The sequence below is a fragment of the Camelus dromedarius genome, chromosome 4 (assembly GCF_036321535.1).
Source record: "Camelus dromedarius isolate mCamDro1 chromosome 4, mCamDro1.pat, whole genome shotgun sequence".
NCBI classification, from domain to species: domain Eukaryota; kingdom Metazoa; phylum Chordata; class Mammalia; order Artiodactyla; family Camelidae; genus Camelus; species Camelus dromedarius.
Genome location: NC_087439.1, coordinates 66,736,636 through 66,749,924, shown reverse-complemented (window position 1 = coordinate 66,749,924; position 13,289 = coordinate 66,736,636).

The following is a 13,289-nucleotide window of genomic DNA, read 5'->3' as shown; positions in this document are numbered from 1 at the left end:
CTGAACACGGTTTAAAATTCAGTGATAATCACAGCCTTGGGCAGTACTGATGCCCACCAGAATCCGAACAGTCAAAAACGTCACAAGCTAAATAAAATGCCTGCCAAAAGCAGCCCCAGAGATCCAGAAACTTGGCACGTTTTGTGATGCTCACTTCACAATGCAGCAAGATATGAGTAATAGCCCCTAACACACAAGAACTCCCTAGCCAAAGTCCACAGGTCTATTTCTCTGAATCGGCATTAGCCTCTTTCCATGCTGTTCCCTGCTTTTTTTCTTTTTCAGATGAACTTTCAATTGGAAATGTCATTTAAAGACAAAAGAAAGAGCTCCAATGACATCAGGAAACCAAATCCCGCATCTTCTAATGAAACCTCCGCCCCCTTCCTGCTCCCCTCCAAACTGGCAGATGCTTTTCTCACTTCTTGCTTTCAATCTCCCTTCTTCACCCTCCCAGTCAAGTAGCCCTAACGGGAAAGAAGTGCTAAGTGGCTGCTCCCTCCCTCCTCTTGGCTAGGCCACATTTAGTTCTCCTAAAAGGCATCTTCCAGACTGCTGTTGACACAACAGCCCGTGTCAGCAATCCCTTTGCTTAAAACTGGAGGACCAGGCACGTTTTAAAAAGATGGCTGAAAAATGCGTGTGACTACAGTGCCCCAAAAGAGACTGTAACAGACTGCAGTAAAAACTACGTGGTACAGGGTCAGAAAATGAATAATTCAGTTTCCTCACATGCTGAATTAACCTTGACTTATTTCATGCTTCCCCACCCCCATCACCCTGACTTCTGCTTCTCTCCAAGCTGGAGTTGGCTGGAGTCATTCAGGTGTGCATTTTAATCCCTCTAGGAAACTTCTTCTGCTCTATTTGGATCACAGAAAGTGAGAGCAGTTGGATAAGCTTGTGCTGCGCCTGACAAGAAGCGGTGTCACATGGAAGCCTGCAGTGACAGGGCCCTGGGGGCACCTGCCACACCAGTGGAAAATGACCACCAAATGTCCTTCCACTAATACTGAGAGCCAGAGGCTAAAGCAATTTGGGGTTTACAAACTGTCCCTCTTTCTAGTTTCATGACACTCACTTTTCTTTAAAGACTCTTTTTTCCTCAACTTCCTCCCTCACATTACCGACAACAGCAACAACCACCTCCTTCAGCACCCCCAAAAACGAAAATCCTCTCTTCTCACTCAGCTCTTGGAAGGCGGGCAGAAGCAGGCACTCTCACCAGTTTAAAGTCACCTCTCCCATCTCCCAATACATTACAGAGTGTGGCGTTTCCTTCCCTTCGCTTTCCAGGCACAAAGCCATACAGGGAAGCAAGGGCTATGAAAGCTCACTGTTCACCTACACTGTACTCCCAGGCCTCCCCTTGAACTTGGCCGGAAGAGTGGAGGCTGGTCCAAAGACATGCGTGCACATGTGCAGGGCTGAGAGGAAGGTGGGAGCATGGCTGCGTGTACAGTATGTTTTCTTGGTTATGGTTTGAAATAAATACTATCTTGAAGGCAATGTCATTGCAAGAAGATGGTACAGTCCAAGGCAAAAGGCAGTCTGGGTTTTACCTTTAGAAACGTGTTCTTCAAATGTCCCGTTCTGGTGTGGGATGTTGACTGTGGGGGAGGTGGTGCACCTGTCAGGGGCAGCAGGTTTATGGAAACTCTGTACTTTCTACTCAGTTTTGCCGTGAACCTAAAACTGCTCTAAAATATAAAGTCTATTTTTTAAAAAAAGGAATATGTTCTTGTCATTATGGTAATGTCCATAATAATTCTTTCCACATTGTCCAGTAGGACTATCTGCAATGATGGAAATGTTCTTTATCTGTGCTGTCCAATGTGATAACCACTAGCTACATGTGGCCACTAAACACTTGGATTGTGACTCGTGTGACTGAGGAACTGCTTTTTAAAAATTTTATCTTAAGGAACTTATATTTAAATAGCTACTTGTCGCTATTGTATTGGATGGGGCAGGACTAGATGTCAAGACATAGCCTGTTCTTTGATCAGTTCTTTTGTTGTTATTGTTAACCAGTCTTAAGTGTATCTAACTCCAAACGCTTCCTTCAGAAATTCTTTCAGTATTATCAGAAATGAGGAAAGAAGGAAGCAAACGTTGGATTCACCTTCCTTTAGGCCCCAGGCCTGGGTAAAGTGCTTTGACATGTGAACCCCATTTACATGTGGTTGAAATTTTGCAACTTTGCTCTAAGTGATAATTAGCCCCGTTTCACAGCTGAGGAATCTGAAGGTGCTGAATCTCGGTAAATGGCCTAAAATCACAAGATGAATAGCTTGCAGAACTGGAATTTGAGTCTTGGGATCTAGTCCAGTAGTTGTTCCACCATAAATAAGTGGTGTTATTCCTAATGCTATTCCCATTTCACAGAGGTGGGGGGGCATTAATTACAAAAGAAGAAGTCGGAGAAATTACTATATGAGTGGTAGGTTTGGAGGTTTGTGGTCTTCAGCTACAAGTTTTTTTTAGATCCAAGTGTACGTTGGAAGAATTCAATGAAGGAGCGTACAGTGAACTTGTACGTCTCTGTGCAATGGTGTGGTCTGAAATGACCAGTTCAAAGTCACTTTTATTGCTACTGAAAGATGTTTGAGTCCTGCAAGGAAGAGGAGGCGTGTACTACACAAAACCAGATCAAGAAATTTGGAATACTTCCAAAATGAAAGGTCCTAAGAGTCATGGAGAAAGCACCCTTCATCCAAAATGACTCAGTGCCTTGACTGGGGGAGAAAATAGGACAATTACCAAAGTTTGGGCAAGTCCTGTTGAAAGAGATGTATCTCTCTTTTCCTAGGCTATAGCTGGAATCTCTGGCTACAGTACTAACCACCGGGAGGGTGGTGAGGAGAAAGCTGTTCTCTGCTGGTAGCCATTCACCCAAGTTTCCTAGAAGGTGATTTTGATTGTAATTAGAGCCTTGTCTCTGAGAGGGGGGTTGTCTCAATTCCCAGTCCTGCAAATGCAGCTGGTGGCTGGGAAGCTGCCGCCTGGCACTCTCTCCAGGGAGAGGCTCAGCTGCTCTTGCCGGCTAGAATCATCACTTGGTTTAGTTTCCCAGGGTAGGGGTTGAGTGGGGGTGGGGGAGAGGGAGAAGAGGGGGAGGTGGTGGCACTTCGCCTTGGAAGAAGCCAGTGACCCCCACGTGGGCGGCTTCTCACAGTGTGCGTCTGCCCCTGCCCAGGCAGCGGGCTTCAGTTACTCCCGATCTCTTGCTGGCTGTTCACTTTCTACACCAATAGGCTCTGAGGTGACAAGTTCAATTCCCAGTTCTGTCAAACCTGCATTTTCTTCCCTGACCTACTTTTCCCACTCCGCAGTGTTGGAACAATGCCTCGCTCTGTTCCCTGTTTAGACCCATCTTTTGCCTGAGCTGGTGCAGAAGCCCGGGCCTTTGCCAGGCTTTTTGCCTTGAATCCCTGACAAGTGTTGATGAGAAAAGAAAAAAGAGAAGAAAAAAAAAAAAACCCTCACTATAAAACAGAGTTCGGCTCTCCCACAGATACCCAGATTCCAGCGGGAGTAAATGGTCCTGTTTGGTAAGGAAAGAAAGCAAAAGGTCAGGCTTCTCCATTCACTCCTCTCCCCTTCACCCCCTACCCCCACCCCAAGTTCCCAGGCTTGGTGAGAAGCAACTAAGGCAATGCCAAGAACACTCCTGACCCCATGAGCATCAGAGAAAATGCTGCCGCCTTTGCTGGCTCTAACCGGGGCACCATCCCAGACAGCTCTCATCCACACTCGCACTGCACTCCCTCTGTGAGCTGTTCCATGCAAGGAGCACAGGGCAGCCTCTCACAAAGGCAAAGGGTCTGGCACCACCAGAAGGTTTCTGAGGCTCATGGCCCCCAGGCACTGTAAAGAGAGCGGTGTAACTGAGGAGCCAGAGAGGCAGCACAAGTGAAGATTCTTTGTGATCTGTGAGCGTATGTGAAGATGTGCAAATAAACGCAGGAAAATCTGACACGGGGAAGGGGTGAGAGGTAGAGAGCTCCAACCTTAGTGAGTGAGTGCTGTATGTCCAGATTGTTCTGTGTGCGTTTACGTATACTAAATGTCCGTTTGTCACAAGACTCTATGAGACAAGTACTGTTATCACCCCCACTTTATAGACATGGGGTATAGGACGGTGCATGGCTAGTCAGTGGTCAGGCTAGGATAGGCACTCGCAGTGTCTGCTCCGGTTACATCCAGCCTGGACTCTGCACCTCTGCCCTGCTAACACCATCCTCCCATCCAGCTCTCCCCTCTCCGTCCAGCTTACACTCTGCGGTGTCCTCCCTGGCACTGCAGCAGCCCTCCTCCCACTCCACCAAACCCCGGCCAAGACCCACATGATCCTGAAACAACAGGCCTCTGGACTTCAGTTATTCCATGAGTTTCCCCTCCCAAGAGGACCTGGGCAAGCATGTCACAAATACCCAAGCTGGACAGCACACGTAGAACTCACATCCTCCAGCTCCTCCTCGTCCCTCCCAGTCCAGGCTGCACATCTAGTCAGTCCTGTTCCAGGAGGTGTATGTGGAAATCTGCTGGTGGATTCTGGGGGAAGGTTCTCCTCTCAGAGAAAAGGAGAGTGTTCCACAAGGAAAATGGGTTTGGTTGCATCCTCATTCCTGCTATGTCTGCCGCTGCGAGAGGACAAAGAGCTTAAAACTACGGCGTCTCTCTTGCAGCCACGAGGGAATTCACCTCTGACATACTGGGGATAAAAACGAGGAAAGAAAAGTGCCAGGAACTTGATGATGCTGTTGAGCTACTGCACCAGCCTTGGAGCTGACAACTTTTTGATGTAATGTTTAAAAAAAAAAAACTGTAGAATTTTTATTATTAATTGACCACCAGTTAGGTAATCTGTTATTTACAGCCCAAAGCACGTAACTAACAGAGATACCTATGAGCAGCCCTCCAGAAAGGGTGTGAATGACTTATTCTCAGTGCCAGTCCCGGTCCCTTTGTGACGCACCCTGACTCACGTCTGCTCACCTTCCTAGGACACTCCAGGAAAGATAACTTGACCATCACCCTGCCTCACTTCCTGGCCTTTGCCATCACTACTCCTTCTGCAGAGAAAACCTCTCCCTAGGTCTTCAAGGGGCTGCGTTCTCCTTTTCCCTCAAATTTGTCCTATACACTCTGTGTTTCCTTCACAGAACATCTCATGCTATGTAAGTATCTTAACTGTTTGTTTAAAATCTCTCTGCACTCGACGGTTTGCCCATCTTACTCACCTAGAACGTTACCTGGCCCACAGCAAGTGTTCAGACATGGGTGTGCAATCCCCAGGTAACCCTTCTGTGTTTGCTAAGGTGTCTCAGTGTGTCCTTCTCCTCCTCCTCCCACGCCTCCCACGCCTCCTCCTCCTTCTTCTTTTTCTCCTTCTCTTCTTCCTTTTTAAAAAATCTCCTTCTTTCTTCTCTTCCTTCTTCTCCCTTGAATCTGACAGATGCCTTTCATCCTTTTCTGTGTCCTTTGGTGGTACCGATGAGCTCTCTTCCAAATTAATCTTCCCAATTTTTTAGAATCATTGCTCGTGTTCAACAATTGAAATCTCAGTTTGATCATTTCCAGCAAGGCTCGGGTTTTAGGGTACCGTCTCAAATTGGGATGCTTTGATGGAATGACAAGGATGTTTTTAAGCTCCTTGCATTAATTTCACTATATCATTATGGTGGTTTTCAGTCTTTCAGACATTTTAATCTATGCTTAATTATGCTCCTTCCCAGAGGCTCCTTAAAAGCAAATGACACATTTTTTTTAATCAAATAAATAATACACATGAGGCCTGCTAAGACTAGATAGAAGCTTGTCTGATCAGCTGAAAAGGATGACTGTGATCAGAGGGCCTGAGAAACAGGGGTTTCTGGAGAGTCATCACCTTCCTCTCTGGCATTTCTAGGCACTCAAGAAGAATCTTCAAAGCCTGGGAAGATAGTTTTAGCCAGCTTGTACCCTAGCCTCTCCTCTCAGCTGGGATGGAATCTGCTAAACCTGATTCTTCTTGGTGGTCAATTTTCTATACAGAAGGGTAAGTGAGGTTCATCTTCCTTCTGGTGGAGGCAACATGGAGTCCATCTGGCTACTCTGGGAAAGGGGGAAAGAGGTTCTGTCACAGTCAGTCCCAGCTGCTATAACAGCCTGGGTGGCTTAAACTACACACGTTTATTTCTCACAGTTCTGGAAGAGCCCAAAGACTCTTCCAAGCAGACTGAGGAGTCCAAGGTGAAGGTGCTGGCACATTTGGTGTCTGTTGTGAGCCCTCCTGCTGTTTTTTAGGTCACTGTCTTCTCATTATGTCCTCACATGGCCTTTCCTTGATGTGTACACATGGGGGGAGAGATCTCATTTCCGATCCTCATTTTATAAGGGCATTAATCCCATCATGAGGGCCCTACTCTCATGACCTAATGTTAATTATGTCCCAAAGTCCTCACCTCTGAAAACCATCACACCAGGGATTAGGGCTTCTACATATGAATTTGGGAGGGGCGTAAACATTTAGTCTATAGCATACTCTCCTGCTACTTTGTTGTAACGACAAGAATCAGTACAAGATGAGGGTAATGGACATCCCTTTCTAGGGCAATCTGGAACCTTTCAGTTTGTGATGGGCATCTTCTGGTTTAGCCTGTCCAGAATTTGTTGCCCTTCCTCTGCCACACATTGCACTCTTCCCCTGTTGTGAACAGTGTTAGAAGGACCATCAGTTAAGGCTCCTCACCTTTATCTACCCACAAGGTTGACACAAGGCCCAAGCTGGGTCAACCAGATTCTCCTGGGAATTTTAACCTTGAACAAAACAAAGATGTAGATTGAAGATGACTCGAAACAAAGATGTAGATTGAAGATGTAGATTGAAAATGTAGATTGAAACTTCCCTAAAGAGACTGCCCATTTACTTCATGCTACCTAAATTATCTGGTTCTAATTATTTTCTGGTACTTGGTCTTCAGCTTTAGCTTTTACCAAATGACTACTACATATCCTTCAATTAATTGCTTTCTTCCCTTGTGAGCTGCCCAGTTAATATCTGTAATGTACAATAAAAGGACCCTAAGTTATAGACTTTTTAAATGATGAAGACCAGAGCTCTACACCTGCTCCCACCACTGAGGCCTCATAGTATGTGTATGTTACAGGTCCTCTTCTAACTGGTAATCAGTGTGAAAAAAGGCCCAAATAATTTTAAAAAACAAACAAAACAAAAACAAAAACCTGGGTCACTATCACTCTGGTCTGCCATATCATTCTCGAGTAGAAAACAAAAATGGCAGTCCCAGAAGCTAAGGGGAAAAGAGTCTTTAAAAAAAAAATCTTACCTGTCTCCAAAGCCATGAATGAAATAAAGGAAACTGTGTTCATTGTACCTGACTCACATGATTACTGTGGGTCAGCCATCAATATGTAGACAGAAACAAAATAATTGGCATAAGCTCCTTGAAATTTCTGCCTACAGCCTCCCCAAGGAGGCCTTGGGGAGATTCAGATAGCATTTGAACAGCCAGGGTTTCGTAATGAGAACTGACATTCTAGTGTGTAGTACAAAAGACACTTCCCTCCTGGAACCATGAAAAGTACTTTAATCAGCCAAAAAGTTGTTACTGTTAAAAAGGGGGGGAGGTGGGGGGCAAAATAAGCCCCTCATTTGTTGTTTCTCCGCCACTGCTGTGCCTGGCTCCTTGTGGCGGTCCCAGCCCCTGCGGTATCATCTATGCCTTCCTCATTAATGCCACTTGCTCATTGCTAATGCTAGAAAGCCCAGCTGATTAGCAGGAAACCCTGAGCTGAAGGTTGCCTGGGTTTCAAGTTACTTGTGCACACAATTCACACTCCATGTGTTAGGAGTCCCCTCTTCTCCTCAAATCACTCAGTGAGTCTGGAAAGTGGGAAATCGCCTTTGAATTGTCTCTGGCTTCTCACTGACTGGTCAAACCCCAGGGTGCCTGTGGAATATTTGATTAGTTGTAAACTCAAAACAACCACCACAAAGAAAGATAAAAGGTTAAAACCACAAGCAAGGCACCCTAGAGTGAAAAGCCGGAAAGATTGGAAAAGGTAAGCTGAGAAAATACTCAGACCCCTCTTGCAGAAGCTGAAGATAAAACGAGGCATGTTTCATGCCCAAGGCAGAAAATTAAAAATTGAGCAGGATCCATTCCATTCTGAGAGGTGTATTGTAGGTGAGGTCTCCTCCATACCCTACACTCAGCCCCTGTCATCCTCTCTGGAGTCTAGTCTTACCTGCTGGCATGCTGTGTTTTCTTTTGTCCCTTCACTTCTAATTAAGATAAATACCCTGCTACCATATGTGTGGTTACCAATGTCTTCCACAAACAATATTTTCAAGATAATAATCATAGAAAACCTTAGTAAGACATCAGATCCTGAAGGCTTTGGGTATGCACCTGTGGGTATATATGCAGACCCCTCCATCAAGTGGCCAAATGCATCCCTGAATACAATTTCTAAATCTAAAAGCTGGAACATGACCATGGTGATGCCACATTCCTGAAGGCATCCTGCATCAATTTACTGATCCATGTGGAGTACAAAGGCCTGGCCCCCTTGCCTTATGTCAGACATCTCTGGAAAATCCATTCCAGCCCCAGAGTGCCCTATAAAAAATGGTAGAAAAATGCTGCGACAGCATTGCAGTTCAACATTTCCCTCTCCTCAATCCTGTTTTATTTACTCCCTCAACAATGTTGATCCTGAGAGTATTCCCTCAAAAATCTTATTGCAGTAAAAAAAAAAAAATTTTTTTAAGGTAGAGTAGAATGAAGGGGTCTTGAATTATAACTTCTTACCCAGTCACTGTAGAGATCCCTCTTGTGATATCCTTAAGAGAGAATCCAGTGGACTTTTGCTGAAACTTCCCAGTGTTTGGGGTTCTGCATTCCCACCCAGGAGTTAAGAGGAGGTGGTGCCACATTGGAGAGGCCAATCTCTGACACCAGGGTAGCCATGGAACCTGGTAATGTGATGAACTGTGGGCCAGAAAAAGAGAACAGCTTCTTGGAAGGGGCAAAAGGATGGTATGTAAGGGTATTAAAATGTGATAGTCCAGTAAATATGAGTGTCCAAAAGCTAGCAGAAAAATAAAAACATCAAATGGTACCCTGGCATCCTTTTCCTTACAATGATGAGCTAATAGAGGAATATAGTGGGCCATCCTGCCAAGAGTGGTATAGAAACAACACAGGGAATTTATGATAAAAGGCCAAGGAAATGGGCAAGAAAAAAGGAGCTAAAAATACAAGGACACTACAGAGAGAACCGTTAAGTAAGCATCATGCCCCTGGCTTATCTCCTTTACACACTGAGATCCCAGAGACTTCCAACAGAGCTCAGCACAGTGAAGACTGACACACAGAGGGTTTCACTTGTCACATATCTAGCAAGGCAGGGAGAAGTGAAGGAGAGCCTCTGAAATACGGAGTCAGCCAGTTTCTAGTAGTCAATCAGGATGCTAATTTTTGCAGTTATTATCTGCAGACACAATCATCAGACTTCATGATGGTGGTCTAAACTCCCTCGGGCAATGCCAAGATGAAGCCTAAGGGAGCTGGTGATGAGTTGGTGTAGGTCTTCTTTTGGTGAGAGAACCTCCATACAGTAGTTTCTACTGACATCAGAGTATGTATGGATTGTTAAACTCCAAAAAGGGGACAGGCAGTTTGCATACGGGTGTCATATGTACAGGACAACAAGGAGGGCTGAGAGCCGTGGACATCTCCTAGGCTTTACCTGGCAAAAACATTTTCAAATACTTCACTGGCTAAACTATTATGTTTGTGGCTGAATTTGACTCCCAGGCTGCCAATTTGCAACCCCCATTCAAAAAGATGAAGACCTTCCCAGATTATCTTAAGCAATCACCTGCTGCTACCATTGCTCACACTCACAATTGAATTGGTCATCTCACAATTAGGTTTATGTTTATTCCATCTCAAAGAATAGCCTCCCACAGACCCTTTTCTGTGTCTTTGCTGCCAACTTCCCTATCACCATTTCTAGCTAATTAAAGTAAGTTAATGTAACTGCCAAAATGGAGGGGGAAGAAATTGATGAAGTGGAAAAAGAAAAATGTTGAATAACATTAAGCAGAAAAAGTGAAGGGCAGGGTGAAGACCTCTAAGATGGTTCAGACAGATGTAATTTCCCATCTCTTTATTTAGAATCAGACCTCAGCATCTAAAGTTGGCTTCCTCCTTCTTAAAGAAATGGAAGACATGAACGTCCATTGAATACCTGGACTGTGCCAAGCAAACGCCAGGTATCTTACCTAGGAACCAGAAGAAACTAGGGTGTGGATGGGACTATAATCTACATTTTACCTGTGGGCCATGCAGACTCTGATTCTCAGGCCATGTAATCAGCAGCTGCCCAGCTGATTTTCAGTATTTTACAAGTTATTATGCCCACGAAAGCAGGAATGCAGGAACAGTCTATACAGTAAATGTTTGTAACAAATAATAATACAGAACAAAACTAACACAACGTAAAAGCGGAAACTGTGAGAACATGAGTGAGAAATTTATTTCTATTCCCGAAGCTCCTAAGCAAGGGTTTGTTTGACTGATGCTGTACGCTGTTCAGTTCTCTGAGGCTGTGATCAAAGGGCCGTCCAGGCACCAAGAGGAGATGGAAGTGGGAGGAAAGGCAACGAATTCAAAATCTAAGCCAAATGGAACCACTTCCAGTGGGACCACCCACACCTCACACTGGAAACAAAATGGAGGATTTTTTTTTAAAGCAGAAGGATCTTCCAGATTGCTTCCCATTCATTTTACAGACAAAGGCACTGAGGTCTGCAGTGGTCACAGGACGAGGCCAGGTTTACATGCCAGCTACTGCTCCAGAGGCAGAGGACACTGATCTACGGCATAGCTTCCGCTTCAGACTCCAATTTGTTACATAATTTTGCCTCATTCCTGAGATTATTTGGGCCTCGGCCTCTCTCTTATTTTTAAACACCCCTTCAAATCCAATTGATTTATTTCACAAAGACGTACTGAGCACCTAATGTATACCCAGCTCTCTTCTAGGTGCTGGAGATAAAGTAGAGAAGGGTCGGTGGAGAACAAGGCAGAAAAACGAGGACTTTGTGTTCCAGAAGGAAGACGTCTGGCAGCATTAGTTGGCCAAGAATATCAAATTTATTAATAACCTTACGTTGAAGTCAAGTTTTCCATGTAACTTTAATCATCGTACTTCTTTACATAGGAGTTCTTACATAAGAAGAACTCAGGCTTTCTTTATAAACTAGATCCAGACTTAGGATTTCTAACATGTAGCAGTATTATTGTTTTCACAGTAGTAAAAATAATTATGCTAAAGCAGGTCACTGTCACTGCTTGCACCCACCCCATGACTTCCGAACATCAGCCTACATTAGAATCTAGCAATGTCTGGAACCCATCACTGATGGGAAGGGTATTAGAGACAGACTGGTTAAAAAGGGAAAAGAAAAGAAAAATGGAGAGAAACAGCTAGGAAGGAGTAACATAATACAAATAAAAAGAGAGAAGATGGAGCTAGCGAGTGAAACAGAGCGCAGGTGTGTGTGGGTAATAGGACCAATGGAGAGCCATGACCAGGTCGAGGGAGCTGAGGCAGCCAGGCTGCTAAGCTGAAAGAGGTCACTCTCAGTGTCTTCCAAGTGCCTAGACATCTTGCTTTCCCTTCCCAATCCCAGCACGGATGCCCAGTGCCCCTTAGTAACCACATCAGTGTCAGTGGTACCCAGCACGGGCCTGTATATGTGCAAAACCATCTTTAGTTTATCCTTCCTGGATGTAGGGGCAGAAGGCCTGCTGAGATTCCAGCTCTTTCTACCTCTTGTCCCACCCCCTTCCTGAAGCTGCTCTCTCATTCCAGGCTACACTGAACTCTCCCTCTTCTCTGTTCAGGGTAGTTGAGCTGTTGAGCACTTGCTAATTGTGTCATGGGTTTAACTTCTGTATCTCCCACTGGTGTATGAGCAATTTGAGGACAGGCACCATGTCTAATAGTCCACAAGGCCAGGAAAAGTGACAGGCACACAGTAGGTTCTAATTAAGTGACTAAATGAATAATTGATTGGTTGGTTAGCTGCAATGCTGCTGCTCAGCTGTAGTGCTAGAAACAGAGATAATGACCTTAGGCTCATAATTCACGGCCATGCAAGTCACACCTCATCCCCTGAAGTACAAAAAATTGTCACTGTCCCATTTCCCTTAAGCAACCACATTGTCACACACAACAGGTGTTGTGAGAAGAGAGCAGAGGGTGATATTAAGGAAGCACCAGAGGCCACAGTGGACAACAACAGAAAAAGACAAGCAGAATATAAAACAACTCTCTTTGTGGAAAAAAGGAGATTTGAGAAAACTAAGAAACTATTATCCTTACTTCAATAAGAGAACGCCCGATTGCCATACATCTCCACCTCTTGGGGGGGGGGGGGGTTCTACTGTGTATGCAGCTGAAATTCGAAAGAAAATCTACCTCTGCCATCCAAAGCCTTCTCTTGCTCTAGCAAAGATGGCGGGAAGCCTTTGCTCTACGTGTGTATCCCACGAGAGCCTTGGCATCTGCAGTCAGACGCTGTCTTTTTGCACTCTGCCCACCTCCACCCAGAGAGGAAGACAGGCAAAGCCTACCACGGGTGACCTTTCCATGTTTCTCATCATCCCAGACATGCCTCTGGTTTCCTCCCTGGCCCTCCAAGCTTACAATCTGTTTCCTTCTGTGGTGAAGTTGGGCAAGTTCTGCTGCTTGGGGTGGAGAGCCATGAATCATGAGTGAGAGGCTCTGAGAACACGGAGTCTCTCTGCTTCACCCACAACAAGTCCCAGCAGCCTAGTGGGATCCAGCTCTGACCCCACAGAGCTCTTTACCCATGACTGGTGCCTTCAGGAATGTGTCTGTGGGAAGCAAGAAAAGTTTCAAGTACAGTGGAACAGAGTCATTGATTTTTTTCTTTTCTTTCTATGCCGGATTGCAAGACAGCCCCAAAGATTAGTCGGCTCCAAAATTAAGTTGGCACAGAGAGAGACCTGGGTCCAACTGCTGAGCCATTTCAATCTGTTTTGGATCTGATTTGCTCAGGTTGTGCAAAGGAACAAGGCTCCCAGTGGAAATATCATGTAGCTATGGCCTAGAAGTATTTTTTTAATAGGTGAAATTTAGAAAGAATTTGAATATTTTATGTTGGGGAGGTAGATTGTTGAGTGAAATGATTGGGGAAAGGAAACATTCGGTTCAAGTGATTCCAAAGGACATTTAACTGA